Here is a 26,378-nt window from a genome sequence, read left to right as displayed (position 1 = left end):
TTAGTAGGTCAACCTACAGACCAACAGCTAACCCCGGACTCAGAGGGGAATAGCAGTAGTGTATCATAACAAAATATTGGTGAAATTAATGAATTTTGCGGCAGATAATGTGTTATTTAGAGGCTACATTGCACTGCCCTGTGTACTCGCATTATACAGATATACGCGGCTCTCAGCTGGATCTAATTTCGTCGGAACGACTTGTAATGACACCAAAGTTATCTGGGTGAGTAAATGATCATATTTTATGCTAGAAATAAGGTCCAGATTGTAAAAAACGGTTATTATCCATTAATAATCAAAAGAAATATACCATCTGACCCATTTAAAAAAAAAAAACAGTGTTATGAGTATGAAAAGCCTCAGAGTTATCAATGTCCTGTATTAAATCATGAATGCTGTGCAGTGAATATGCCAACAGCTTCCTCCTTGTTGATATTCTGGAGGGATCTGGAAAGGGGAGCCGCAGCAGACGAGGACAGGACAGTGCTGCACTCTCGCACTCTCAGAGAATCCATGAGGAGCCAAAAATGCTGACAGACATGAAAGACATATGTGAAAGGCAGAAGATTACAGTACATAAATAACACAAGATATACAAACTGAAATACAAGTTATGATACTTTTTCATCAGAAATCACAAGAAGACCCTTACCTGCTTTATTTTTGCACAAGCTCCCTCCTGCTTCTCAATGTTTCCTTCCGTTGGAGTTACTTACTTCAGTTTCTCCACAACAGGCTGAGCAGTTAGTAAATAGAGACATAAGCTGGCTTTGGCACACAATGAACTTGTCAGTAGCCCTGAAAAAAGAAAATTACCTATTAATTTGCACCATGACACATCTTGGGCTGTGCCTGGAAAGCTAGGATAATAAGAGGTCAATCTTTATACAATTATGTAACTTAATACATTCAATGGTTGGTTTACTACATATACCCTTGTCCAACCTGCAATCCCATACAACAGCTCTGTCACAGAATGTGTTCAAGTGTGTTAAAAATGGAGGTCAGATAGTGTTGGAGTTGTACCGCCTTGTATGCATATAGATAGCATATACAGTACAGACCAAAAGTTTGGACACACCTTCTCATTCAAAGAGTTTTCTTTATTTTCATGACTATGAAAATTGTAGATTCACACTGAAGGCATCAAAACTATGAATTAACACATGTGGAATTATATACTTAACAAAAAAGTGTGAAACAACTGAAAATATGTCTTATATTCTAGGTTCTTCAAAGTAGCCACCTTTTGCTTTGATTACTGCTTCGCACACTCTTGGCATTCTCTTGATGAGCTTCAAGAGGTAGTCACCTGAAATGGTCTTCCAACAGTCTTGAAGGAGTTCCCAGAGATGCTTAGCACTTGTTGGCCCTTTTGCCTTCACTCTGCGGTCCAGCTCACCCCAAACCATCTCGATTGGGTTCAGGTCCGGTGACTGTGGAGGCCAGGTCATCTGGCGCAGCACCCCATCACTCTCCTTCTTGGTCAAATAGCCCTTACACAGCCTGAAGGTGTGTTTGGGGTCATTGTCCTGTTGAAAAATAAATGATGGTCCAACTAAACGCAAACCGGATGGAATAGCATGCCGCTGCAAGATGCTGTGGTAGCCATGCTGGTTCAGTATGCCTTCAATTTTGAATAAATCCCCAACAGTGTCACCAGCAAAGCACCCCCACACCATCACACCTCCTCCTCCATGCTTCACGGTGGGAACCAGGCATGTAGAGTCTATCCGTTCACCTTTTCTGCGTCGCACAAAGACACGGTGGTTGGAACCAAAGATCTCAAATTTGGACTCATCAGACCAAAGCACAGATTTCCACTGGTCTAATGTCCATTCCTTGTGTTCTTTAGCCCAAACAAGTCTCTTCTGCTTGTTGCCTGTCCTTAGCAGTGGTTTCCTAGCAGCTATTCTACCGTGAAGGCCTGATTCACACAGTCTCCTCTTAACAGTTGTTCTAGAGATGTGTCTGCTGCTAGAACTCTGTGTGGCATTGACCTGGTCTCTAATCTGAGCTGCTGTTAACCTGCGATTTCTGAGGCTGGTGACTCGGATGAACTTATCCTCCGCAGCAGAGGTGACTCTTGGTCTTCCTTTCCTGGGGCGGTCCTCATGTGAGCCAGTTTCTTTGTAGCGCTTGATGGTTTTTGCGACTGCACTTGGGGACACTTTCAAAGTTTTCCCAATTTTTCGGACTGACTGACCTTCTCTTCTTAAAGTAATGATGGCTACTCGTTTTTCTTTACTTAGCTGCTTTTTTCTTGCCATAATACAAATTCTAACAGTCTATTCAGTAGGACTATCAGCTGTGTATCCACCTGACTTCTGCACAACACAACTGATGGTCCCAACCCCTTTTATAAGGCAAGAAATCCCACTTATTAAACCTGACAGGGCACACCTGTGAAGTGAAAACCATTTCAGGTGACTACCTCTTGAAGCTCATCAAGAGAATGCAGAGTGTGTGCAAAGCAGTAATCAGAGCAAAAGGTGGCTACTTTGAAGAAACTAGAATATAAGGCGTATTTTCAGTTGTTTCACACTTTTTTGTTAAGTACATATTTCCACATGTGTTAATTCATAGTTTTGATGCCTTCAGTGTGAATCTACAATGTCAATAGTCATGAAAAGAAAGGAAACTCATTGAATGAGAAGGTGTGTCCAAACTTTTGGTCTGTACTGTATAACTAGAAAAATTTTATTTCCTGCGAAAATACAGCGTGAATGCTGACGGCTGAAGTGATTTCGGAAATCTGCTGAATGTGCTGGAAAACACTTGCCTAATGCATAAAAAACTGCATAAAACTATGAGAATGAATGGTCAAGAATTTGCAGAAAAAGCTGACTTTTTTCAAAAGCTGAAAAGTCAAAGGCTGAAAAGTAATAGGTTCAAAGAGCTTAAAAAGCTGAACATTTTGATAGTTGGATGGTTTCTATAGCTGAACATAAAGCTGAATAGTTGAAAAGGCAGAAAAGCTGAAAAGTAATGAACTGAAAGAGCTTAAAAAGCTGAACATTTTGATAGCTGAACAGTTTCTCTAGCTAAACATCAAGTTGAATATTTGAACAAGCTGAAAAGGGAGAAAAGCTGAAAAGTAATGAACTGAAAGAGCTTAAAAGCTGAACATTTTGATAGCTGAACAGTTTCTCTAGCTGAACACGAAGCTGAACATTTTGATAGTTGAACAGTTTCTCTAGCTGAACATGAAGCTGAATATTTGAAAAGGATGAAAAGGTTGAAAAGCTGAAAAGTAATAGGCTGAAAGAGCTTACAAAGCTGAACAGTTTGACAGCCAAACAGTTTCTGTAGCTGCACATATGCTGGAGCAGTAGCAGAATCAAAGTTGAAAATTTCCCCATAAGAATAAATGGGAAAACACCTCCCAAACTCCTGCAGGTTTAGAAAAAAGTGTAATGGTTATGGCCAAAATATGTATACAGTGAGTAAGAGGAGACATTGCTGAACCATGTGATGTCTTTTTTATTTCTGTAAAGTGAAAAATGAGGGAGCCAGAGCGAGAGACAAAACCGGTACCGTCTGCTCCACTCCAGAAATTTAGGCTCAAAGTTAACACTGCAGCTTATGGGGGAGTTGCTGGAGTGCTTGTCGCTCGAGGGCTTCTACAGCCAAAAGTTTAAGTCCTACATCTGAAATAAGAACACCATCTGAAAGCCAACAAGATTTCCTACATTTCTATGTATATATTGTCTATGTGAAGTAAAAGCTGTGGGACCCAAATCAAGCTGAAGAGAGTTTTTTCTCAAGTTTTTGCAGCTGCTCTCCACTCTAGCGATGATGTCACCCACTCTAGCTCACGCAATACACACCCATTATAAACCCAGAAGACGAGCTAAAAATCCTTAAAACTAAAGCTGTGATAATTTCAAAACCGTAAAAGATTTTAAAAAGCTGAATAAGTGCCAAATAGTTCAAGGTCCTGTGACTATTTTAAAGTTGGAATGGTGTCTCTAGCTCAAAGTATGAGGGAGCAGAAGAGCTTGAAAGTGGATGAGTTTTGAAGAGGATTTGAAGATTTTCCCATTTGCTTCCATATTAATTTTTTTTCTGAAAAAGCTGAATATTTGAAAAAGCTGAAAAGCTAAAAAGCTGAAAAGTACAAGTCTGAAAGAGCTTAAAAAGCTGAACATGTTAATAGTTGAACGGTTTCTATAGCTGAACGTATGCTGAAGTAGTAGCGGAATGAAATTTGAAAAAATCCCCATAAGGATGAATGGGGAAAATTTTGCAGAAAAAGGTCAATATTTCCAAAAGTATAAAAGATTGAAATGCCAAAAATACAAGCAGTAATGTCCTTAACGAGCTGAAGATTTTGATAGTTGAATGGTTTCTGTAGCTCAAAATTTTTAGGAGGAGAAACGAGCCGAAAAACGTACGGAATACGGAATAATAAATTCCAGAAGAACAATAGTGTGAATGCTGACATTCTCTATATGAGTTATGTTACACTACCTGTTTCAGGATGAGAAGGTCTGAGGCTGCACTGTGAGCCGCAGTGGGGCACTGAGGAGCCAGGGAAAGCCTGTTGCTGCAGCACTGACTGTCATCTCCCCTGCCTCATTGCTGCCGATGTCTCCCAAATCCTTCAAAATATAGCACATAAAATACATTAGGAATGTTTTAACTGCGCAAACAGGGTCACTGGGCTGTAACTAAACTTGACACTTCTTATATTGGCAAACCGAGTGCCTTTTCATAAGATAGGTTGTGCAAAAAACGTTGCTAACGCTAGCTAGCGTTAGCTAGCATTGCTCACTTATTAGCAAGCTAGCTGCGCTGCTCTACAAAAACATGTCATGTTGCTTCTTATGTACGTCCAGTAAATGGGTACTTAGCAAATGTTATAAAACAAGACTTACAAGTGGCTGTTCACGTTCAGCTGAGTCTCTGTCTGATCCGTGACTGTCTCCTGCCAGGGCGGCAGCACCAGCAGCTGCTGACAGACAGCGGTCCGGATGAGGCTGTCGGCACCGAAGGCACCGCACCGCACCGGGGGTTGGGAGGGGGGCGGGGGGTCGCACAGTTATTGCTTCGGAATCCCAGTTGAACTCCATCAGATCGCTGGAGTGATAATCCTCTGGTTTAAAGTGAGCGACACACAACCGAGTTTTTCGTAGCTGACGCAGAGGTCAAGCCCCGTCTCTTCGGCTGCACAACATGCACCCAGGCACGGAAGATAGCACCGTTTTTTTTTCTGTTAGGAAACCGGTGGACTCGGTGTCGTGACAGGCTGGAGTTTGTGAAACCACCACAAACTCAATAATTTACCATGTCCATGATAACGCAATCCAAACCTGCTGTAAACACACTGACTCACGATAAGATGGCCGCTCTGACAGATAGCCATCTGCTCTCACACTTGGAGACGCACTAAGCTATGGCAGCTGCTAGCATACAACGCCCTCTCGTGACGTAATATGACGCGATGTTGGGGGGGAAAAAAGTTTTAGGCGCTGTGCTCACTTTTTCGGTTAAATTTGTGCTCTTGTGTCTTGAAAAAACATTTCAAATCCTCACTCAACTTTTCAAATGGTATTTTTCACACAACATTACATATTTATTTTGTAAACCAGTATAACCTGCAATATGAAAAATCCTTAGGCACACTTGTATTGGGGGGTCAACCACCGTGCAAAATTTAGGGTCTCTAGGGCCAAAGGGGGAAAACTTTATCCTAAATGAATACGATTTGAGTATGTTGCTCAGCTAAAATTGTAATACAAGAACATTTTGGTCCCATAATTGGAGCTTTCTTCGCTTTCCTAGTGGCCAGCAGTGGTGAGCTTTTGGAATAGATAACAAGTTTCAAGTCATTCAGCTTGTTGGAATGGTGAGCCTCATTTGGTTTAAAAATGTGAAAGTTTGAAGGCCCGCCTACCAAAAAGTAGATGTCTAATCAAAGCCAAACCAATGCTTATCTACTCATCTGGGGCTACAGAACAACATATCAAAAGCTCAGACTTCCACGACCTCTATAAATTAAATACTACTATAAATTTGTCAGTATGTCAGAGGGTGTAACACCCTTTTGAATTGGGTTTTTGAAAAGGACCTTTTTTCTAAATGACTTATATTTTGCTTTCGTATTCTTGTGTAGGGGCCCCAAGACAACCTCCATGCAAATTTTGGGGTCTCTAGGGTGAAAGGGGGCCGCATGGCAGTCAAAGAGACAGGGGTTATTGAAGGTGAAAAAACAGGATTGAAGGGATTTAGCCAGATTTTTATGTTGCTCACCTATAAGTGTCATACAAAAATATTTTTGTCCCATAATGATTAGAGCTTTCTAAAGCTACTTAGCTTTCCTATTCAAAACACTCTGTACACATTCAGGATGACAAACTCTCTGTTATTCCTCTTAATCTGCACACCAATGCACCAGTCTGCTTCGAGTCGGATTATGCTGACCACTGGGGCATATCTTTTATGCAAGAGTGTTACTGTTCTGTGCATGTTTAAAATACTTTTATTAAAACATGTATATCCTACTGTATAGCCTCCCTTTTCACCCCCTCCATGCCCCCGGCTTTACTGTGCGGTCCCGGCCGGTGGAGCCCCCGCTACACCATCCACCGGGCCGCCGGTAATGCTCCACTGTCACACCAACTGGGGTAAAAGTCCTCGCAGACATCTCATGGGACACATAAATAATCAAAGTGCACGTGCAGCTAGTGGAAACGAGCCAGGAAAGAGCATGCATGACAGCGTGATGTGAGCATTTCCTCAGAATGATTGACATGTTGGAGGACAAATAAGATGATCCACCCGGGGTGCTGCATTTGCAATGTTATAAAAGGTTGGCCACCAGAAAAATATCTATGACCCAGTAGGATTACAACCTATATGGACAACCCAGTTAATTTTTTGCTGGAAATCCAATATGGCCACCACAATATTAGCCCCTGTATAATTGAGGTGAATAGGGCAAAAATTTAAACTAAGAGATATCTCCATGAAACTTCACAGGTTGATCACTGACATGAATAAGAACATCCTTTGTATTGGAGGTTTCCATGAATGTATATTTAAATATGCAATTAGGGCATTATTTGATTACATTACCCTTAACCTAACCCTAACACTGTAAAGTAACTCGGATTAATGGGTAGTCGGACTTTTGGGTGGTCGGACTGACGTATGCTCCCCCAATTCTGTATGGAGGCAATTTCCCGAGCAGCATCAGAAATCTCTTTTGTGAGAGGGAGAACACAGACTACAAAGCTAAGGCTGTTAAGAGAGGACTCAGGGTGGGGGAGGGGATGCCACCATAGGATGCTAGTCAACAGGCTTAGAAACTGAACTTCAGTGTCACTACAATCAAATCAAATCAAATCAAATAAAATTTTATTTGTATAGCCCAAATTCACAAATCACAGTTTGCCTCAGAGGGCTTTACAATCTGTACAGAGACGACACCCCTCTGTCCTTCGACCCTCGAGTGAGGAAAAACTTGCCCCCCAAAAAAAAGCCCTTTTAACAGGGGGAAAAAAAAAATGCGGAAGAAACCTCAGGAAGAGCCACAGAGGAGGGATCCCTCTCCCAGGACGGACAGACGTGCAATAGATGTCGCATGTACAGAGCAGATCAACGAGATCACAATGTATACAATTATAATGGATGGTTAACAGGAATGAAAGTACATGAAGAGGTATTACAACAATAATAATGAAATGCACATAATGGAAATGTGATAACTAGTAATAACAGTAGTAGTGGTTAACGGTAAGGATAGTATATAGTATGTAGTAATGCATTATAATAATAGTAGTGGAACGTATGTAACAGAGTAACTAATATTAGCAACAGTAGTGGTGGGTGTCAGGCAGGGCCATGGCAGTAGGTGCATCCACGATCAGGCAGGGCCATGGCAGTAGGCGCATCCACGATCCACGACCCGGGCGCGACCAGGATCCATGGGAGCCTGTAGGACTAGAAAGCACAAGGACTCCGGGGAAGAAGTGAAGTCAGTGACATGCAGAGATGGGGCATGTACAGTATACAGGCATAATGTATACAGATGGAGAGGAGAGGAGGAGAGAGAAGCTCGGTGTATCATTTGTCCCCCGGACTGGGCCTATATCAGCATAACTAAGAGCTGGTCCAAGACAGGCCTGGGCCAGCCCTAACTATAAGCTATATCGAAAAGGAAGGTCTTAAGTCTACTCTTAAAGGTAGAGAGGGTGTCCGCCTCCCGGACCAAAACAGGAAGATGGTTCCACAGAAGAAGAGCTTGATAACTGAAGGCTCTGGCTCCCATTCTGCTTTTGGAGACTTTAGGAACTACAAGTAATCCTGCGTTCTGGGAGCGTAATGCTCTAGTTGGGTAATAGGGTAGTATGAGCTCCTGGAGATATGATGGTGCCTGACCATTAACAGCTTTGTAAGTGAGGAGAAGGATTTTAAACTCTATTCTTTGTTTTACAGGGAGCCAGTGCAGAGAGGCCAATACAGGAGTAATATGATCTCTTTTCTTAGTTCCTGTCAGTACACGTGCTGCAGCATTCTGGACCAGCTGGAGACTCTTTAGAGACTTGTTAGGGCAGCCTGATAATAGAGAATTACAATAGTCCAGCCTGGAAGTAACAAATGCATGGACTAGCTTTTCTGCGTCTTTTTGAGACAAGATGGGCCTGATTTTTGCAATGTTACGTAGATGAAAAAATGCAGACCTTGAAATTTGTTTTATGTGGGAGTTGAAGGACATATCTTGATCAAAGATAACTCCCAGATTCCTGACGGTGGTGCTGGAGGCCAAGTTAATGCCATCCAAACTAGCTATATCATTAGATAATGCATCTCTAAGGTGTTTAGGACCAAGTACTATAACTTCAGTTTTATCTGAATTTAACAGCAGAAAATTGCAGGTCATCCAGGTCTTAATGTCCTTGAGACATGCATGGAGTTTAGTTAGCTGATTAGTTTCATCTGGCTTTATTGATAGGTATAACTGGGTATCATCTGCGTAACAATGAAAGTTTATGGAGTGTTTCCGAATTATATTTCCTAGAGGGAGCATATATACGGTGAATAGTATGGGTCCAAGCACGGAGCCTTGAGGAACACCATGACTAACCTTGGTATACAGGGATGACTCATCATTAACATGTACAAACTGAAATCGATCCGATAAATAGGACTTAAACCAGTGTAATGCGGGTCCTTGAAATGCCAATTAAGTGTTCCAGTCTCTGTAGTAGAATGTGATGATCAATGGTATCAAATGCAGCACTAAGATCTAGCAAGACCAGGACAGAGACAAGTCCTTTGTCAGAATGAGCTGCCAGAGCTAAAATATCAGTCTTTCCTAAATATTGTCTCAATATTCAGCCTTCCATGATAAGTCATTTTTTACAAGTAACACAATTTAATAGAAAAGAAAAATTCTAATTGTATTTTTTATTTTATTTTCAATAGTAATTTAAATATACATATCTGGTATAAAATATGTGAAAATCCCTATTAAAGATAAACAGCATTTAAAAAGTTCAGACTTGTGCTGCTCTGTATCTCAGATTGAATCAGTGCCATACTACATGCTCCTCTGAAAGTTCACAGTCAGTTCAGGTGCAAGTCAGGGTGGGGGAGGGGAGCTTTCAATGCACCTGCACCTCCAAACTCCCTCCAAAAACACTGCTGCATTCAAGGCAGGCAGGAATTACTGATTTCCTGGAACTGAATAAATAATGATTATTAATACATGTATAACTTCTTAATCCCTTTATGATTTGAAATTATTTAAAGATGAAAAAACTATTTTAACTCGTTTTTACTAATCAAAACCATCCCATGGCTTGCATGACTGAGAATATTAAGATTATTATCTTAATGTTATTATTTTAATAGGCAGTTTTCGTATTCTTCACTCTGCTTAAAACTATATTTGAAGTAATTTTTTAATATGGGAGTAATTACCTCAATCTGTAGTATTTTTGAATTGAAACATTTGATAAAAGTTTCCTTTCAATTTGAGGCCATAACAGTAGTGAAGTTTCCCACTGCCTAGAGCAGTGAAGTTTCCCACTGCCTGTGAATGCATCAGAGAAGCCAATGGCGACGGCTTACAAGTCCTTCATCTCTGCTAAGTTACTCGAGCGGATCGTGCGGGAAGTCGACTGAGGACTGGAGGTATGTTTGCGGTACTATTTTTTTAAAATTAATTTTTGCATGTTATCTTGTCGACATTCAAATTACGCCATTTACTAAATGTTTGAAACCTTAATTACTATCGTCTATCGTATCCTCGTAGCATGAAGTCCGCGAATAAAGCCAAGCCAAGCCGTATTAGGTCGATTGTAACGTTACAAAATACATAAATTACGAGATTGAAACAAACAGTGAAAGTGATTCAGATTATTAACATCTGTGATAGACTGCCATGAGCTGTTTTCATGGCACAATCCTTTGTGCATATGGTGGCATGCAAGGTTAGCCACAACCACTAGCCACAGCTGTAGTCACCAAGGATTTTATTTCAACCAGTATGTAACAAATTACGTTTCCATGCTCAACGCTTTTTTTTTTAATGTCGACTTACTCGATTGTGATTTTATATAGAGGACATGTTGAAAATATCAAGATTAAATTCTGCAGGGGACGTCAGCGCCGTTTTGGGAGGAACGCGCATAGTCAAAAATGACCTCCTAGTGTTCATGAGGTCAAAGAAAGATGTGAAGGAGAATTCAAAAGGACTGAACTGTCTGCGGTGCTCAGAGAATCCGATTACACTATGTCTTCGAGTGTTATTGACATGGTCTGCGAAGGAACAGAAGCACATGGCTAATTCATATGCAAAATACAGACTGTATTCAGACTGTTTGGACCTTCTCTTGAATTATAAACTGTAATTATAACCTTGAGAGGCAGAAGAAACTTTCCTGGAGAAATATACTTAACCAAAGGCGAAACTTTAGTTTCAGAAGTGGGGGGGACACAAGTACGAATGGCAAATTTGTGCGCGCATAGTGCACTTGATTTCTGCCTGCGTAGATCTTAAATTAGGGGTGTGCAGAGCAGCCGATATTTGTATCTGTATTTGTATTTGTTGAGGGGGGAAAAGTATTTGTATTTGTATTTGTATTCAAGTCAAATTCAAAATAGGCGTAAAAATATATATTTTTTTGAGTTACACTTCTAATTTTCGTTATAGTGTAAGTATTCTTTAATTATCCATTATAATAATTATGGATATGCAATATTGGTTGATGTTTTTCCATAAATCCAGCAACGAACATGTAACAAGGAATGTCATTGAAAAGAAAATAACATAACAGCCATTACCTCATCCATGGTTAAACCAACAACTAATAAAATATCATTGTGAACATTATGAACCCCACCACCACCCGTCCTTGTTGGAGGACGTTGAACAGACAGAATAAAAACAAATAATACTTAAAAGAACTGCTCTTTCTAATGCACAGAATTCCAAGAACTAAACTTGATCTGTAAATAATATGACATAGTAGCCTATAGCTAACGGTCATTATGCTTCTGGCCTCTACCTGGTCTTTTTACTAAACTTAACCAACTCCTTTCTTCATTGCCTTCAGGAGAACGTTGGGATTCCAATGTTGAATGCTGTTCTTGCTGTGCAAGGACTGATGAAAGTCGGCAGAGGAGGAAACGGTTCGCTCCTTTCCTTTGCAGGGATAGCAGCTCAGTGCTAACTTGCTTGGTGTTCCTCAGATTGTGAAGTTAGCTGGCAAGCTTTGCGTCGCAGCTGCTGGTGCTAACTGATCAGGAATACTGGCAGGACCTCGTGTCGCTGCAGTGAGGAGAAGTTCTTTGGGCCTGCTGCAAATGAAGCTTGCAGCTCTCCGCAGCTGTTAGACCCAGAAGAAGAGATCTTGAGGGCAGGCAGCCCCGTGGGGGGGAGATGGAGAGGAGCCCTTGAGGATAAGAAGTTGGAGGAGAAGAGAGACTTGAGGAGAAGAGAGAGAACAAAGGAAGGCGCTGGAGTTTTGACTCTCTGATCAGAGGGGGGTCTGTCACCCTGACCAATAGTAGCTCAAAGCTGAATTTTGCACCTAGGTGTGAAGAATGGGGAATTCTGGGACACTGAGTTCAGTTCAGAGTCCATTTTGAAATCCACAATGAATGACTTCATCTGTGGGTCCCAACAGTAAGAATATCTGGTCGGGACCAGGTTTTGAGCTAAGCATAAGTTACCATGGTGATCCTGCCAGGTTAAAAGAGAGCCACCTTTGTAGTACAGGAGAGCCTGGCTTTAGACTCAACATACCTCGCTAACCCACTAAACTCACTTTGCAGTACACCCCTCTGTATAAGGAATGTTCAGCTTAAATTTTCCCCTTAAATTTAGGTTCTCAGGAAAATCGCAGCTTATCAGGTTAATCTTGTCAATCGTTATTCTGAGTGTTACCGGGGGCGGTATTTAATCGGGAGATTTCATCCAGAGTTTCAGTGACGGTGAGCGGACGCTGCTTCATCGCTGCGTTTGCCGCCGCTGTTCAGAGTCGGGACAGATGCACAGTAAGGTTAGACATACGGTAACAGTCACCTGTTACCAGAGTTACCATAGCGAGGAGCTAACGTGTCCTTTTTTGAAATTTCCTCTCCTTCAGCCTCACGTTCTCACTGCTGCAGATGGTGCTGCAACCCAACTACACAGCTGTTAGCTGGTTGGCTGTTTGCCTGTCACTCATAGCATCCAGGGATGTTTCAATGTTCCACATTCTTTGACTTATGAATATAAAATATAAAATTATTATCTAAAACTACTTGGTATGAGTGCAGGCTGAGAATGGTGTTGTCATGATAGAATAGAATAGATTTTCTATTCTATTCTATTCTATTGTCTACACTTTATTTAGATTAGATTCTGCAGGTGAAATTGCAATAATAAGGTGACTTGACTTGGACTTGACTTGACATAACCTGTGACTTGACTTGACTTGACTTGCCCAAAGATAATAGCCTACCTATTAGCTTCCAATGTAGACGCGCAACATGTGTAGAGGGTTGGAATCAATAGGGAAAAGTTGAAACAGGAGGAGAAAAACAGACACCCCTACTATATTTTTTTATAATCATTTTTCATTCATTTTCATTCATTTCACCATTCACTTGCAGTCTCAATGCTTCACTGCACTGGCACGTCCAGGCCGCCAGGTGGCGCATCACGTTTGTGGTAGAATAGGATTTACGTGTAAAGAGGAAGAATAAATCCTGCTGCCGTGAAGTAAACACCAGCACGACGTGTATCTCCTTTATTCTTACCACAGGTCAGTAAATATGCATATAATCAGGTGTACATGCTATGAGTAAGAGTTGAACGTGTGACTCGAGGATTAGTTGTGTACATAGGAGCCAAAGTAGCGAGTTATAAAGAGAGTTTGATGTGAATTGAGAGACGGCTGGTATGCTAGCTGGCTAATGCTAAGCGGACCTGCATCGTAGTGTGTGAAGCTGTCCCAGAACAACAGGAAAATACCTGTGAATGCACTAAATGTCTTCTGCACCTTATTAATGAATCTGTTCTCATGCAATATGTGGTTTTTCTGGTGGTTATCTGTAGCCAAATGGATATAGTTATGTGTTATTGCCAAACCCAGGAAATGCTACTGTGAAGTCAAAGTGTGGCGCCATTGATCAAGTGAATGCACTTAAAATGTAGTTTGTCGTATTTCCACGTTGTGAGAATGTGTTTTCTGAAGATGGTGTACTGTTGATTCAGGATAATGTTTGATTCATGATTGGTTCAAGTGAACATGATCAAGAAGTAGATTATATAGCCTATAGAGTAAAATGATAATTTCATAATACTGAAGAAACTGTGTTGGTTAAAAATACACGGTAAAAACAAATTCATTTATTATTTTACATGAACATGATGTTTCATGATTATGTTGAAAGTGGATATGTTTAAGTCCAAACGGCATAATTGAGTTGTATTGTTGTTGTTAAGAAGATGAACATGTGAGCAAAGTGTTGTTTTTATTAACCTATGCATTGAAATGGCCATCTGAAATAACACTGGGACTGAAGCTCAGGCCATTATCTTTAATAATTTTGTAGAAATGTTGATACCTGAAGAATAGGATTTACGTGTAAAGAGGAAGAATAAATCCTGCTGCCGTGAAGTAAACACCAGCACGACGTGTATCTCCTTTATTCTTACCACAGGCAAGGCTGAGGACTTGCAGCTTCCCTGGCTAGCCAGTCAGGGAGGCAACAAATTTGGGGGCTCGTCCGGGATCAGCGCTCTTGGTGGACGGGTGCTGATCAACCAAGAACTTTGGGATCCTGATTTCCTGTTTCCTGGACCAGTGAACTGAGCTACAGACTTCAGGTATCCAGAGATGGCTACTCTACAAGATCTGCGGTGGGAGATTCAGCAACAGCTTCATCAGCTAACCAGTGCTACCGATACAGACCTGCTCTGCAAGATTGCAGTGTCATGCAAAGACGAGATGGAAGAAGATTGGCCAGGCGAGGATGCAACTAACGTGGAACTCTTTGACTTTATTGTTGACTTTATCAGAAGTAAACAACTGAGGCGCCTCGAGGACCAAGGGATGGCTCGCTTGCTCATTCTTCATGACCTCATTGGTGAACTGCAATCGCCACAGACAGCTGCAGGAGATGGTCAAGCATCTGATGAAGAGTACACTGATTCGCTGGCAGAGCCTGAACCAGTAGTAGTAGCGACATTGAGTAAGACAGCACCTACAACAGTGGTTGCTGACCAGGTAACTGGGTTGGTAAAAATAACAGATGTCGCAAAATTTCTGCCTCGTAGAGAATACAAAATTCATGGGGGTCAAATCTCTGATTCTGACTCTGATTTGAGTTTCAATAACCTGTGCAAACAAATTGACGAAGGGTTAACTGAAGGTTTTACAGAGGCTGAGGTAATCAGAACAGTGCTCAAAATAACTAAACCTGGTACATTCAAAGATATGCTCATGACCAAAGAGAGTCTGACTGTAGATGAGCTGAAGCGTTTTCTCAGGGCACATCTTAGGGATAAAAGCAGTACGGAGTTATTCCAGGAACTGAGTAACGCTAAACAAAATGACAGAGAAAACCCACAACAGTATATGTACAGATTAATGGGGTTGAAACAACGTGTACTTTTTGCTTCCAAACAAAGTACAGGGTTTCAATATGACAGCAAATTAGTACAGGGAGTATTCTTACACTCACTTTACCAGGGAATGCATGAGAAATACTCATACATCAGACGAGATATCAAACCACACATCTCAAACATGAGCATTACTGATGACTTCTATCTAGAGCTGATAACACGGTCAGTTAGTGAGGACACAGAGAGACAGAACCGTTTTGGTCAGACCCACAAACAAAAAGCAGTCAGTGTCAATGCAGCACAGCAGGACAGACAGGATACTGTTCAGATGCAGGCAGAGGTCCAAGCTAATCGTACTGCCATACAGGAGTTAACAGTACAGGTCTCATCTTTAACCAAGAGTCTAGAGAAAGTTTTCACACCGGTAGTGAATGTGGCACCAGAAAATACCCGTGCCACTCCACCACACTCAAAGCAGTCAACCAAGCCAGACATCAAAGGTAAATGCCAGCAGTGTGTGGCACAACAAAATGACTGCTGCACCCATTGTTTTCGATGTGGACAAGAGGGACATAGAGCTATCGGTTGTCTTCTGAAAAACAACTCGTCGGGAAACCGAGTGAGGTCACTGGGGAGGGACCACCAGTGACTGTAGAAAGTGAAGTGTCCCCTGTTACTGTAAATCCACATCCTCAAGATGAAAGATCTCCAACTTCTCAGTCACATAAACCACCAAATACAGCGAGGCGGAAGCGTGTAGCTAAATTGATCGGTGGAAGATGTATGCTCAGCTGTCAGTTAAATGGGGTTAGAGTCCAGATGTTACTAGATAGCGGAGCCCAAGTTAGTATGGTGGGAAAGTCCTGGGTAGAACAAAATTTACCAAATGTCAAAGTCCAACCCCTCAACAGCCTACTTGAAGACTCCACGCTTGACATCACAGCTGCAAATGGGACCGCTGTACCGTTTGATGGGTGGATTGAAGTCCTTTTGGAAGTGACAAGTCAAACACATGGGAGAGTAGCAATACTGGTACCAATCCTAGTGAGCAGAAGTTGTGTGACTAGCCCACTGCTAGGTTTTAATGTGATCGAGGAGATCATCATGGAAAATGAGCAACAGCCAAATTGTCTCGGGTTACTGGACTTACTGTCGGAGGCAATGAGTGTCCGGAGGCACACTGTTGAAACTCTTGTCTCTGTTCTAAATGAAATGTCATTGCAGGAAGAACCACTAAGCCCTTTGGTGAAAGTTGGGAAAAGAGGACTCACTGTTCAAAGGGGCCAGATCTGTGAGGTGAAGTGTCGCCTGAGAACATTGCCAGAGGGAGGAGCTGCATTATTCGAGCCGGCCATCGAGAGCAGTTTGCCTGATGGATTGGAGCTTTTTCCCGCTCTGGTTGACGTACCTGCTGGTGCCTCAAAAATCGTGAGAATTCCCATCCAGAATTCTACTCAGCACGACATATTTCTACCACCAAAAACAGTTCTGGGCTTCACTGAAGAAATCATCTGCCTCCAGTCTGTGAGTATTCTCCCAACTCCCCAGACATCAACCAATCAGGCTACAGACACTCTCCTGTGCTCAACACAAGTATGTGCTAATGTTGACCATCAAGATGGGATCGAAACCGCCCACAGAGCACCTTGTCCCCAAAACAAATGGCACCCCCCAGTAGATTTAGATCATCTTACTGAGAGTGAGCAAGTTGTGGTTCGCGAAATGCTCTTTGAGGAGTCTGACGTGTTCATCAAAGAGGAAGGGGGCATTGGCTGTATTCCTGATTTACAGTTAAAAATCAACACAGTAGACAACAACCCTGTCCAGAAATGTTACAACTCTATTCCAAAACCCCTATATGCAGAGGTAAAAGAGTATGTCCAAAACCTTCTAGACCGAGGCTGGGTTAAGAAATCTGTGTCAGCTTACTCCTCTCCCGTAGTGTGCGTGCGAAAAAAAGATCACAGCCTCCGCCTGTGTGTCGATTTTCGCGAACTGAATCGTAAGACCATACCTGACCGTCATCCGTTGCCACGGATCCAGGATCTGTTGGACAGTTTGGGAGGGAATTCGTGGTTTTCTATATTAGATCAAGGCAGCGCGTACCATCAGGGTTTTGTGCACGAAGAATCGAGGCATCTGACAGCGTTTAGCACCCCCTGGGGGCTGTATGAATGGGTCCGCATCCCATTTGGGCTGACAAATGCACCCGCTGCATTTCAACGGTGCATGGAGGGAGTGTTAGAGGGCATTAGAGACGAGTGCTGTGTGCCGTATTTAGACGATGTCCTCTGCTACTCTAAAACCTTTGATGAACACGTGAACCACCTCAAACAAGTGCTCTGCCGGATGAGACAACATGGCATTAAGCTCCGTCCAACAAAATGTGAACTCTTCAAGAGGAAAATCCGTTACATCGGCCGAATGGTGTCGGGGGAAGGGATCCAGATCGACCCAAAAGATTTGGAAGCGGTGGTTGCTCTGAAGGAGAGGAAACCTCGCACAGTCGGAGAGCTCCGGACACTGCTTGGATTCCTGAGTTATTATCGGTCCTTTATCCAAGATTTCTCCCAACTTGCAAGGCCCCTGTTCGAACTCCTCCAAAATCCATCTGAAGGGAGTGATGTCACAAAACCCCCTACCAGCAGGGGTAAAGCCCAAGTGAAGAAGGGAGATAAGGGACAGCTCTCCTCCCGCACACCCATTATGTGGACAACTAAACACCAGAATGTTGTATCAGAGTTTGTAGAGATGCTAACTAACCCACCCATACTAGCCTACCCAAATTTCGATCTTCCGTTTATATTGCACACAGATGCGTCAAACGACGGATTGGGAGCGGTATTATACCAACAACAGGACAACAAACTGCGTGTCATCGGGTATGGGTCCAGAACTTTGACACCTGCTGAGAGGAACTATCACCTACACTCCGGCAAACTCGAGTTCCTGGCACTCAAATGGGCTATCTGCGACAAATTCCGTGATTATCTGTATTACGCTCCAACCTTCACGGTCTATACAGATAATAACCCATTAACTTATGTTCTGAGCACTGCAAGGTTAAACGCTGTGGGACATAGGTGGGTTGGGGAGTTGGCAGACTTTCACTTTGATATAAAGTATAGGCCGGGAAAAATGAATGCAGATGCCGATATGTTGTCCAGATACCCGGTGGGCCTTCAACATGAAATGGGTGAGCATACAGAGTCAGTTTCACCGGAGGTGGTGTCAGCAGTGTGGCAAGGAACCAAAGCAGTCCATGACAAGGATGTGCCCTGGATGGCTGTCCTACAACTTAACCACAAGGATGAAAGTGCTGTGGTGACAGATAGCATTTCAAGTGTCACATCTGAAAACATCAGAGCTGCGCAACAAGAAGATACAGCGATCAAAGAAGTTGTCTCCTTGAAACTCAGAGCATGGACTCCTAATGGAAAAGAGAAAAGAGCCATGGGAAGACAGACAAGGAGACTACTTTTTGAGTGGAACAAGCTAGAAGTGGACAATGGAATACTCTACAGGAAAACTGAGCAACACAGACAACTGGTTCTCCCAGAAAAGCTCAAATCTGTGGTGTTGAAGAGTTTGCATAACGAGATGGGACATGTAGGTGCTGACAAGGTGATACATCTTGCTCGTGAGAGATTCTACTGGCCCTACATGCAGCAAGACATTGAAGACTACGTGACAAAGAGATGTGTCTGCATCAAACAAAAGAGGCCCAATGTCCCACAGAAAGCCCCAATGGGATCCATCACCACCAGTGCACCCTTCGAGTTAGTCTCGATTGACTACTTACATCTGGAGCCAAGTAAGGGAGGATACGAGTATATCCTGGTCCTCATAGACCATTTCACGCGCTTTGCGCAGGCGTACCCGACGAGAAACAAATCTGGAAAGACAGCAGCTGAAAAGATATTTCAGGACTTTATCCCTCGTTTCGGGTACCCGGAGAAACTTCATCATGATCAAGGACGTGAGTTCGAGAATAGCTTGTTTCAAAGGTTACAACAACTCTCAGGAATTGCTCATTCTCGGACCACGCCTTATCACCCACAGTGCAACCCAGTCGAACGACTAAACCGCACACTTCTTCAAATGCTGCGCACCCTACAAGAGGAGCAGAAAAGTGAGTGGAAAGAGCATCTGCCTAATATCGTGCACGCCTACAACTGCACGAGGCATGAGGCGACAGGTTACTCTCCATTCTTCCTCTTGTATGGCAGGACTCCACGGTTACCGATTGACTTGCTCTTTGGTTCCAGGACAGAGACTGACACAGGCAACCATCAAACCTTTGCACAGCAGTGGGCAGATCGGATGCGAGCAGCTTATCAAATTGCTGCTGATAACAGTCAGAAGTCTTCAGCTAAAGGCAAGAAATAGTACGACAGAGGAGTGAGAGGCGTTACTCTTCAGCCAGGTGACAGGGTACTAGTGAAAAATCTCTCAGAGAGAGGGGGTCCAGGGAAACTGCGCGCCTACTGGGAGAAAGTAGTACATCGCGTGGTGGAAAGAGTGGGAGATGGACCAGTCTATAAAGTACAGCCTGAGAGAGGTAGCAAGTCCCTGCGTGTACTTCATAGAAACCTGCTGTTGCCAGTAAATGACCTACCTCTTGAAGAAGAACTCCCTGTGGAGGAAAAGAAGAGACAAAAAAGACAAACACAACCGAAACAAAGCAGTGACCGTCTGGTGACAGATAGTTCTGATGAGGAAGAGGAGTATACTTACCATCATAATCTCCGAAGCAGAATCCCGTGCTATAGACTTGTAAGACCCCAGCAGCAAGGATCTGTAGTGTCACAACAGGACTCACAGAAGCAGTCTAAGCTTCGTGCAACAGCCAGGGAATTCTGCCCTCCTGTCAGACAGGAACCTGAGAGAGCTCAGGACAGGGAGGAGGCACAGGAGGAGCCAGAGTTGGTCATAGAAGGGCCTGATCCAGTGGAAGAGATGGATGATGGAAGTGTAGCTGTAGGAGAAGAACTGCGAAGATCACAGCGAAAAGGGAGACCAACAGAACGGTTCACATATGACACTCTGGGTCATCCATCATATCGATCTTGGAGTGCAGATGTGAACACACTCTTATCCAACCAACTCCTTGCATTGACTCCAAGCTTTGTCCCTTTCACTTATCCTAGCCTGCCACACCAATACTATTACAGTTGCTGTACTCTTGCACACTAGACACACACCGAAAGATTGCAAATGTCAGGAGACATTCTTTCAGTGGGGGAGAGTGTAGAGGGTTGGAATCAATAGGGAAAAGTTGAAACAGGAGGAGAAAAACAGACACCCCTACTATATTTTTTTATAATCATTTTTCATTCATTTTCATTCATTTTACCATTCACTTGCAGTCTCAATGCTTCACTGCACTGGCACGTCCAGGCCGCCAGGTGGCGCATCACGTTTGTGGTAGAATAGGATTTACGTGTAAAGAGGAAGAATAAATCCTGCTGCCGTGAAGTAAACACCAGCACGACGTGTATCTCCTTTATTCTTACCACAGGTCAGTAAATATGCATATAATCAGGTGTACATGCTATGAGTAAGAGTTGAACGTGTGACTCGAGGATTAGTTGTGTACATAGGAGCCAAAGTAGCGAGTTATAAAGAGAGTTTGATGTGAATTGAGAGACGGCTGGTATGCTAGCTGGCTAATGCTAAGCGGACCTGCATCGTAGTGTGTGAAGCTGTCCCAGAACAACAGGAAAATACCTGTGAATGCACTAAATGTCTTCTGCACCTTATTAATGAATCTGTTCTCATGCAATATGTGGTTTTTCTGGTGGTTATCTGTAGCCAAATGGATATAGTTATGTGTTATTGCCAAACCCAGGAAATGCTACTGTGAAGTCAAAGTGTGGCGCCATTGATCAAGTGAATGCACTTAAAATGTAGTTTGTCGTATTTCCACGTTGTGAGAATGTGTTTTCTGAAGATGGTGTACTGTTGATTCAGGATAATGTTTGATTCATGATTGGTTCAAGTGAACATGATCAAGAAGTAGATTATATAGCCTATAGAGTAAAATGATAATTTCATAATACTGAAGAAACTGTGTTGGTTAAAAATACACGGTAAAAACAAATTCATTTATTATTTTACATGAACATGATGTTTCATGATTATGTTGAAAGTGGATATGTTTAAGTCCAAACGGCATAATTGAGTTGTATTGTTGTTGTTAAGAAGATGAACATGTGAGCAAAGTGTTGTTTTTATTAACCTATGCATTGAAATGGCCATCTGAAATAACACTGGGACTGAAGCTCAGGCCATTATCTTTAATAATTTTGTAGAAATGTTGATACCTGAAGAATAGGATTTACGTGTAAAGAGGAAGAATAAATCCTGCTGCCGTGAAGTAAACACCAGCACGACGTGTATCTCCTTTATTCTTACCACAGGCAAGGCTGAGGACTTGCAGCTTCCCTGGCTAGCCAGTCAGGGAGGCAACACATGCACACTCACAACCCAAAGCGGCGTGTAGCCGCGTGCATTCTGTGCGACGGCGCCGCCGTTTTTTCCCCCCGTGCATGTCCGTGGAGCCGTGCACCGCAGACGTGCACGGTTCCCTACATTGCTGTGTCAGGCAGGTGTTTCCCACGGAGCTCTGCCCCGTTTCAAAGGTGAAGGAAGCCCTAAGTGGAAAGACGTTGCCTCCGCGATGTAGAATGTGTTTTATAGAAGAGAAACACACATTTCAGGACCGCTGACTTGTATCATCAAAACAGACAAATGTAAACACAGAAAGCTGAAAATCACTGGACATGTCTGTTGGGATTATACAAATCAACAGTGTAAAGTAGAGCTGTCAAGATGTATGCAGTAGTTAATTATTGCATATCCTACTGTACCTATCACTCCTATTGTTTCTGATGTACAGGTGCATTAGAATATCATGGGAGAGTTTATTAAGGCCTATGTCACTAATTCAATTCAAAAAGTGAAACTAATACATTATATATATATGTCCATTACACACCGAATGAAACATCCCATGTCTTTATTTATTCAGTTTATTTTAATAGTAATAATTATGGCTAACATTCAATGAAGACCTAAAATTCAGTATCCCCAAAAAGTTAAATATTACAAAGGAACATTTTTTTTTTTTTTTTTTTTAAGCATTGTTAATATAGGAATGTTGGCCTTCTGAAACTATGTCCATCTATATGCAATACTTGGTTGGGGTTGAACTACTGGAAATGGACTTTTCTGTGATACTATAATGTAATTATTTGTTAATGGTGAGCACCCCCCACCAGACAATTACTCTCTTTTTTTGTCCTGACCCGTTTGCATCCCTGTATTATATTCCTATTTCTGGCTGCGCTCGGACAGTAAAGTTGTGAGGTTTCAACTACTTCCGGTGGCAGAGTTGCAATGACATGCGCACTGTTTTGATTCTAGTCAGTTTCCACCGCCTGCCGATGCCCTGTGTCACGGCTCCAGCAGTCCGAAACCCACCACAACACATACGCAGAGCTTATGTTTTTGCCGGACGCCTGAGCATGGCATATCAATTCAGCACAGAGCAGCTCGTGCGGGACAGGAAGTCGTGCACAGACACAAAATAAAACATCCGGTTTATTTTCAAAATAAAATACTCTGTGTTCAAGGCAGATCGTATTTCCCGCACTACACCTTGAAAACAGTATTTTGTTACACGTGAAAGAAACGCAACAGTATTTGTTCAGAGAGGGACAAATTGCACTGTCGGACCTGGGTCTCTGCTCCGTCTCCGGTCCCGAATGGGCTCCGGACACGGAGCAGAGAATGGGAGTGAAGCGCTACAGCGAAACTGTGACAGAGACCCAGGTCCGACAGCGCAGCGAGGAGAACAGTACGTTAGGAAGATAAAGATGAACTAATGAACGATGAGCTTGGTCGCTAATGTGTAAAAATAACCTGAGGGATTTAGAAATAAAGGCCGTCGGCCGTAGCCTACGTCATACTGAGCTGTCGGATGCAGCCTGGCTCCATACAGCAGCCTGGCATCAGGCTGCATATCACATCAAAAGCATAGATCTATGCATTATATGAGATAAATGTAAGTCAGACAAATTGAGTTTAAATTCAGTCTTTTCTTTTTTTTTTTTTTTTAAAGCGTAATGCTGGGGTAGGGAGGCTGATGGAGTGCAGGAGGGGGTGCGGCCGCACAGGCAACTCTATGTTTTCCCTGTGTGATGTTCAGGGACAGGTCAGGACAGTGTGAAGACAGAGAGCTCTGAGGTTGAAGTCCTATAATAATGAAATGCACCGTGAGACAGTGACAGGTCTGTAGCTACGTCTTGACCACATGTCAGCTTATCAGCTGCAGCAGAGGAAGCTCCGCTGTTCTCAGCTCCACCGCAATGAGCGCTTTTTTTTTTTTTTTTTAAGATTTACTGTACAAAATTTGATGAATAAAACCAATGATCGTAGACTAGACTAGTTTGAAAATGACATAGGCCTCTGTGCTGTAAGAAAAAGAAAAACAAATCGAGAATCAAATCGAATCGTGACCCTAAAATCGAAAATCAAATCGAATCGAGGATTTGGAGAATCGTGACACCCCTAGTGAAAACAGCGGAGACCTATTCAACATTTGCCTTTGGGCAACACTGACATATAACAGGCGATCGGAACATCGGAATTAATTTATTCATGGTCACATTAAGTGAAATTATTAATTTTACTGATTATCCATCTGATTATCTGTCCTGCTGCGAGCGGACAATTTCTTTCAGCGGTGACTGTATATAAAAGTGAAACATATAGGCTATAGTCTAATATATAATGAGCTCCAGATGCTCGGCTCAACGGGTGAGCAGCGTATTCCCTCAGCTGAACATCTGTAGGCGGAGACGCTCAGAGATAAAGTAAACAGCAGCGGATCAGCGCGATCTCCCTCCGTACAAATGCTCCGTTCTGATCCAGCTCCACTGGACTTTCAAAGTAAAGGTGACACCAGCTGAATATGAGTTAAATAGTGAAACAGCAGCGCTTTTATAACAGATTTTATGATTAAACTCTGAACATAACCTGGTCGGGACCAGGTTATGAGCTAAGCATAAGTTACCATGGTGATCTAGCTGGGTTAAAAGAGAACCACCTTTGTAGTACAGGAGAGCCTGGCTTTAGACTCAACATACCTCGCTAACCCACTAAACTCGCTTTGCAGTAGTGTGAGAAATTAAATAGTTTTCCATTCAGTAATCAATGTACTGTAAAGACCATATCAGGATGTGAGAGGAGGAGGGGATAATCCTCCTTAGGTGTAAGGGTCATAAAGTCACGTGAAGGGCAATTCTCTCTGCCTGAGGTGTTTACAGGAAGGATGATAAGATGACATTTACATTTCAATAAAACAGCAAATGGTCACTGCCCTGGGAAAGACATGATCAAAACAAACACCAGGGGGTCATTGTTTTGGGGAAAAAGTAATTCATGACTGTCGTAAAGTGTTGGAATTATGTGTGAATAAATATATTATCAGTTTTTGATTAGCTAAATCTTATGCTAAATCTTATGCTATTCTGTTATGCTGAAATCTGTGGAGAGCTTGACCACAGGACATTTACATATCTGCCACTTTCACCTCTAGCAACAAGTTACTCAATGTGGTGTAGTGAAGAATGGAAGACCGACTTGTTAGCTCAAGGGATTTTACTCAACATACTCAACATACTCAGCAGGAAGTACAGCTTCATAACAACAGCTCCTTCTTCTTCTCCTCACATACCTACATAGTCCTGTCATATTCAGTGGTGCCATCTAGTGACACTCCAACATAACAGCGTTACAGAACACAACATCTCCTCTCCCTGTAAAACAATACTCTGGGTTCAGAATTAAAATAAAGGAAGTACGTCTGATCCCTACTAGGGAGACAATTTCAACAGAGGTGACTCATTAATGCTAGAAATCAATGACACAAAGCCTAGTCGACTGTAATTACAGTGACACCCAGTTTAAACGTATAAACCTGTAACACCTTGAATAAGATAACATAAAGGCAATTGCATGAATAGGTATGTGGCACTATCATTTAACAAAACATACACCCACATTAACCAGATAGAGTAACATGGAGGACTCTCCTGAGAACATATCAATAAACAACATAGTCCTGCTGCCATTTAGGCTTGACTCGAGAGCGTGTAGGGGTTGGTGAACTGGGTGCAGGGGTTTGTGAGTGTAGTAGGGGCTCTTTGTGTCCATCATCAGCTCCAAGTGGAAAGCGGGCCAGGTGAGTTGCATTCCACTTTTTTCCATCACTGAGTTGGAAGGTGTTTGGACCCACCTGCTTTTCCACTTGTACTGGTGGGTAGAATCTTGGGTGGGCTTTAGGTGTTGGGCGAGGAATCCTTATCCTCACCTTCTCTCCCTCCTGAAATGGAGGATTCCGTGCGCCTCTCTTTGAATCCGTGTAGCGCTTCATCTTGTCCTGATTCCTCTCTACTGTGTCACGTACTTTTGTAGGTGAAGGCATCACAGTGGGAGGCAGAGGTAGAATGTCCAGTTTAGTGCGCATTTTACGGCCAAAGAGCAGTTCATGGGGCGAAGCAGAGGTGGTGGCATGCGGTGTCGCCCGGTAAACCTGAAGCCAGGATAGCACAGCCTCTTTCCATGGCTGTGATTGCAAGATGGCTGTCTGCAGGCATCCTCTCAGAGAGCGGTGAAGTCTTTCAACAGCGCCATTGGCTGCAGGATAGTAGACGGACGTTCGAATATGGCGCATACTGTGTGAAGCCATGAACTCAGCAAACTCAGCAGAGGTAAACTGAGGTCCGTTGTCAGTGACAATGCACTCAGGGTTGCCATGGCGGCTGAAAGTGGACATCAGGAACTTTACAACATCTGCTGTCGTGGCACTTTGGGAGAAGGCAAGTTCAGGCCACTTTGTGTAGTAGTCTATTAGTGTTATGGCGTAACGGCAGGTAGGGGAAGCTGTTTCAAATGGCCCTACTATATCAAGGCCCAGTTTCTGCCATGGGCCCTCGGGAAGCTGGACCGGTTGCAGGGGAGCAGGATGAGTGGAGGCCGTTTTATCATTTGACTGGCAAGCAACGCAGGGGGCTATGCATGTCTGAACCTCGGAGTCCATTTTCGGCCACCAATATAGATCTCGCAGGCGCTGTTTTGTACGTACAACTCCCTGATGACACTCATGAGCCAAAGCTATCAAGGTCTGGCGCACAGCGGGTGGCACCAGAAGCCTCGAGCCTCTGAAAATGAAACTGTCTTTCACTGAGAGCTCCTCTCTCACCTTGTAGTAGGGGCTCATGTCCTGGTTCACCGTTCT

General features: G+C 42.9%; 1 long non-coding RNA gene across 1 annotated transcript; it reads right to left on the bottom strand.

Annotated features, from left to right (window-relative positions):
• Positions 1–266: 266 nt before the first annotated feature.
• Positions 267–5,400, bottom strand: LOC311254010. The gene is made up of 4 exons (XR_014622137.1): positions 4,884–5,400; positions 4,477–4,607; positions 656–801; positions 267–533 (listed from the first exon to the last, which is right to left on the bottom strand). It is a non-coding gene; the product is annotated as an uncharacterized lncRNA (long non-coding RNA).
• Positions 5,401–26,378: the final 20,978 nt, after the last annotated feature.

Source organism: Pagrus pagrus, assembly GCF_965226575.1.
Source record: "Pagrus pagrus genome assembly, contig: HAP1_SCAFFOLD_133, whole genome shotgun sequence".
Lineage (NCBI taxonomy): Eukaryota > Metazoa > Chordata > Actinopteri > Spariformes > Sparidae > Pagrus > Pagrus pagrus.
The sequence above is the reverse complement of the archived record's forward strand: the minus strand, read 5'-3'. Positions and strand labels throughout refer to the sequence as shown.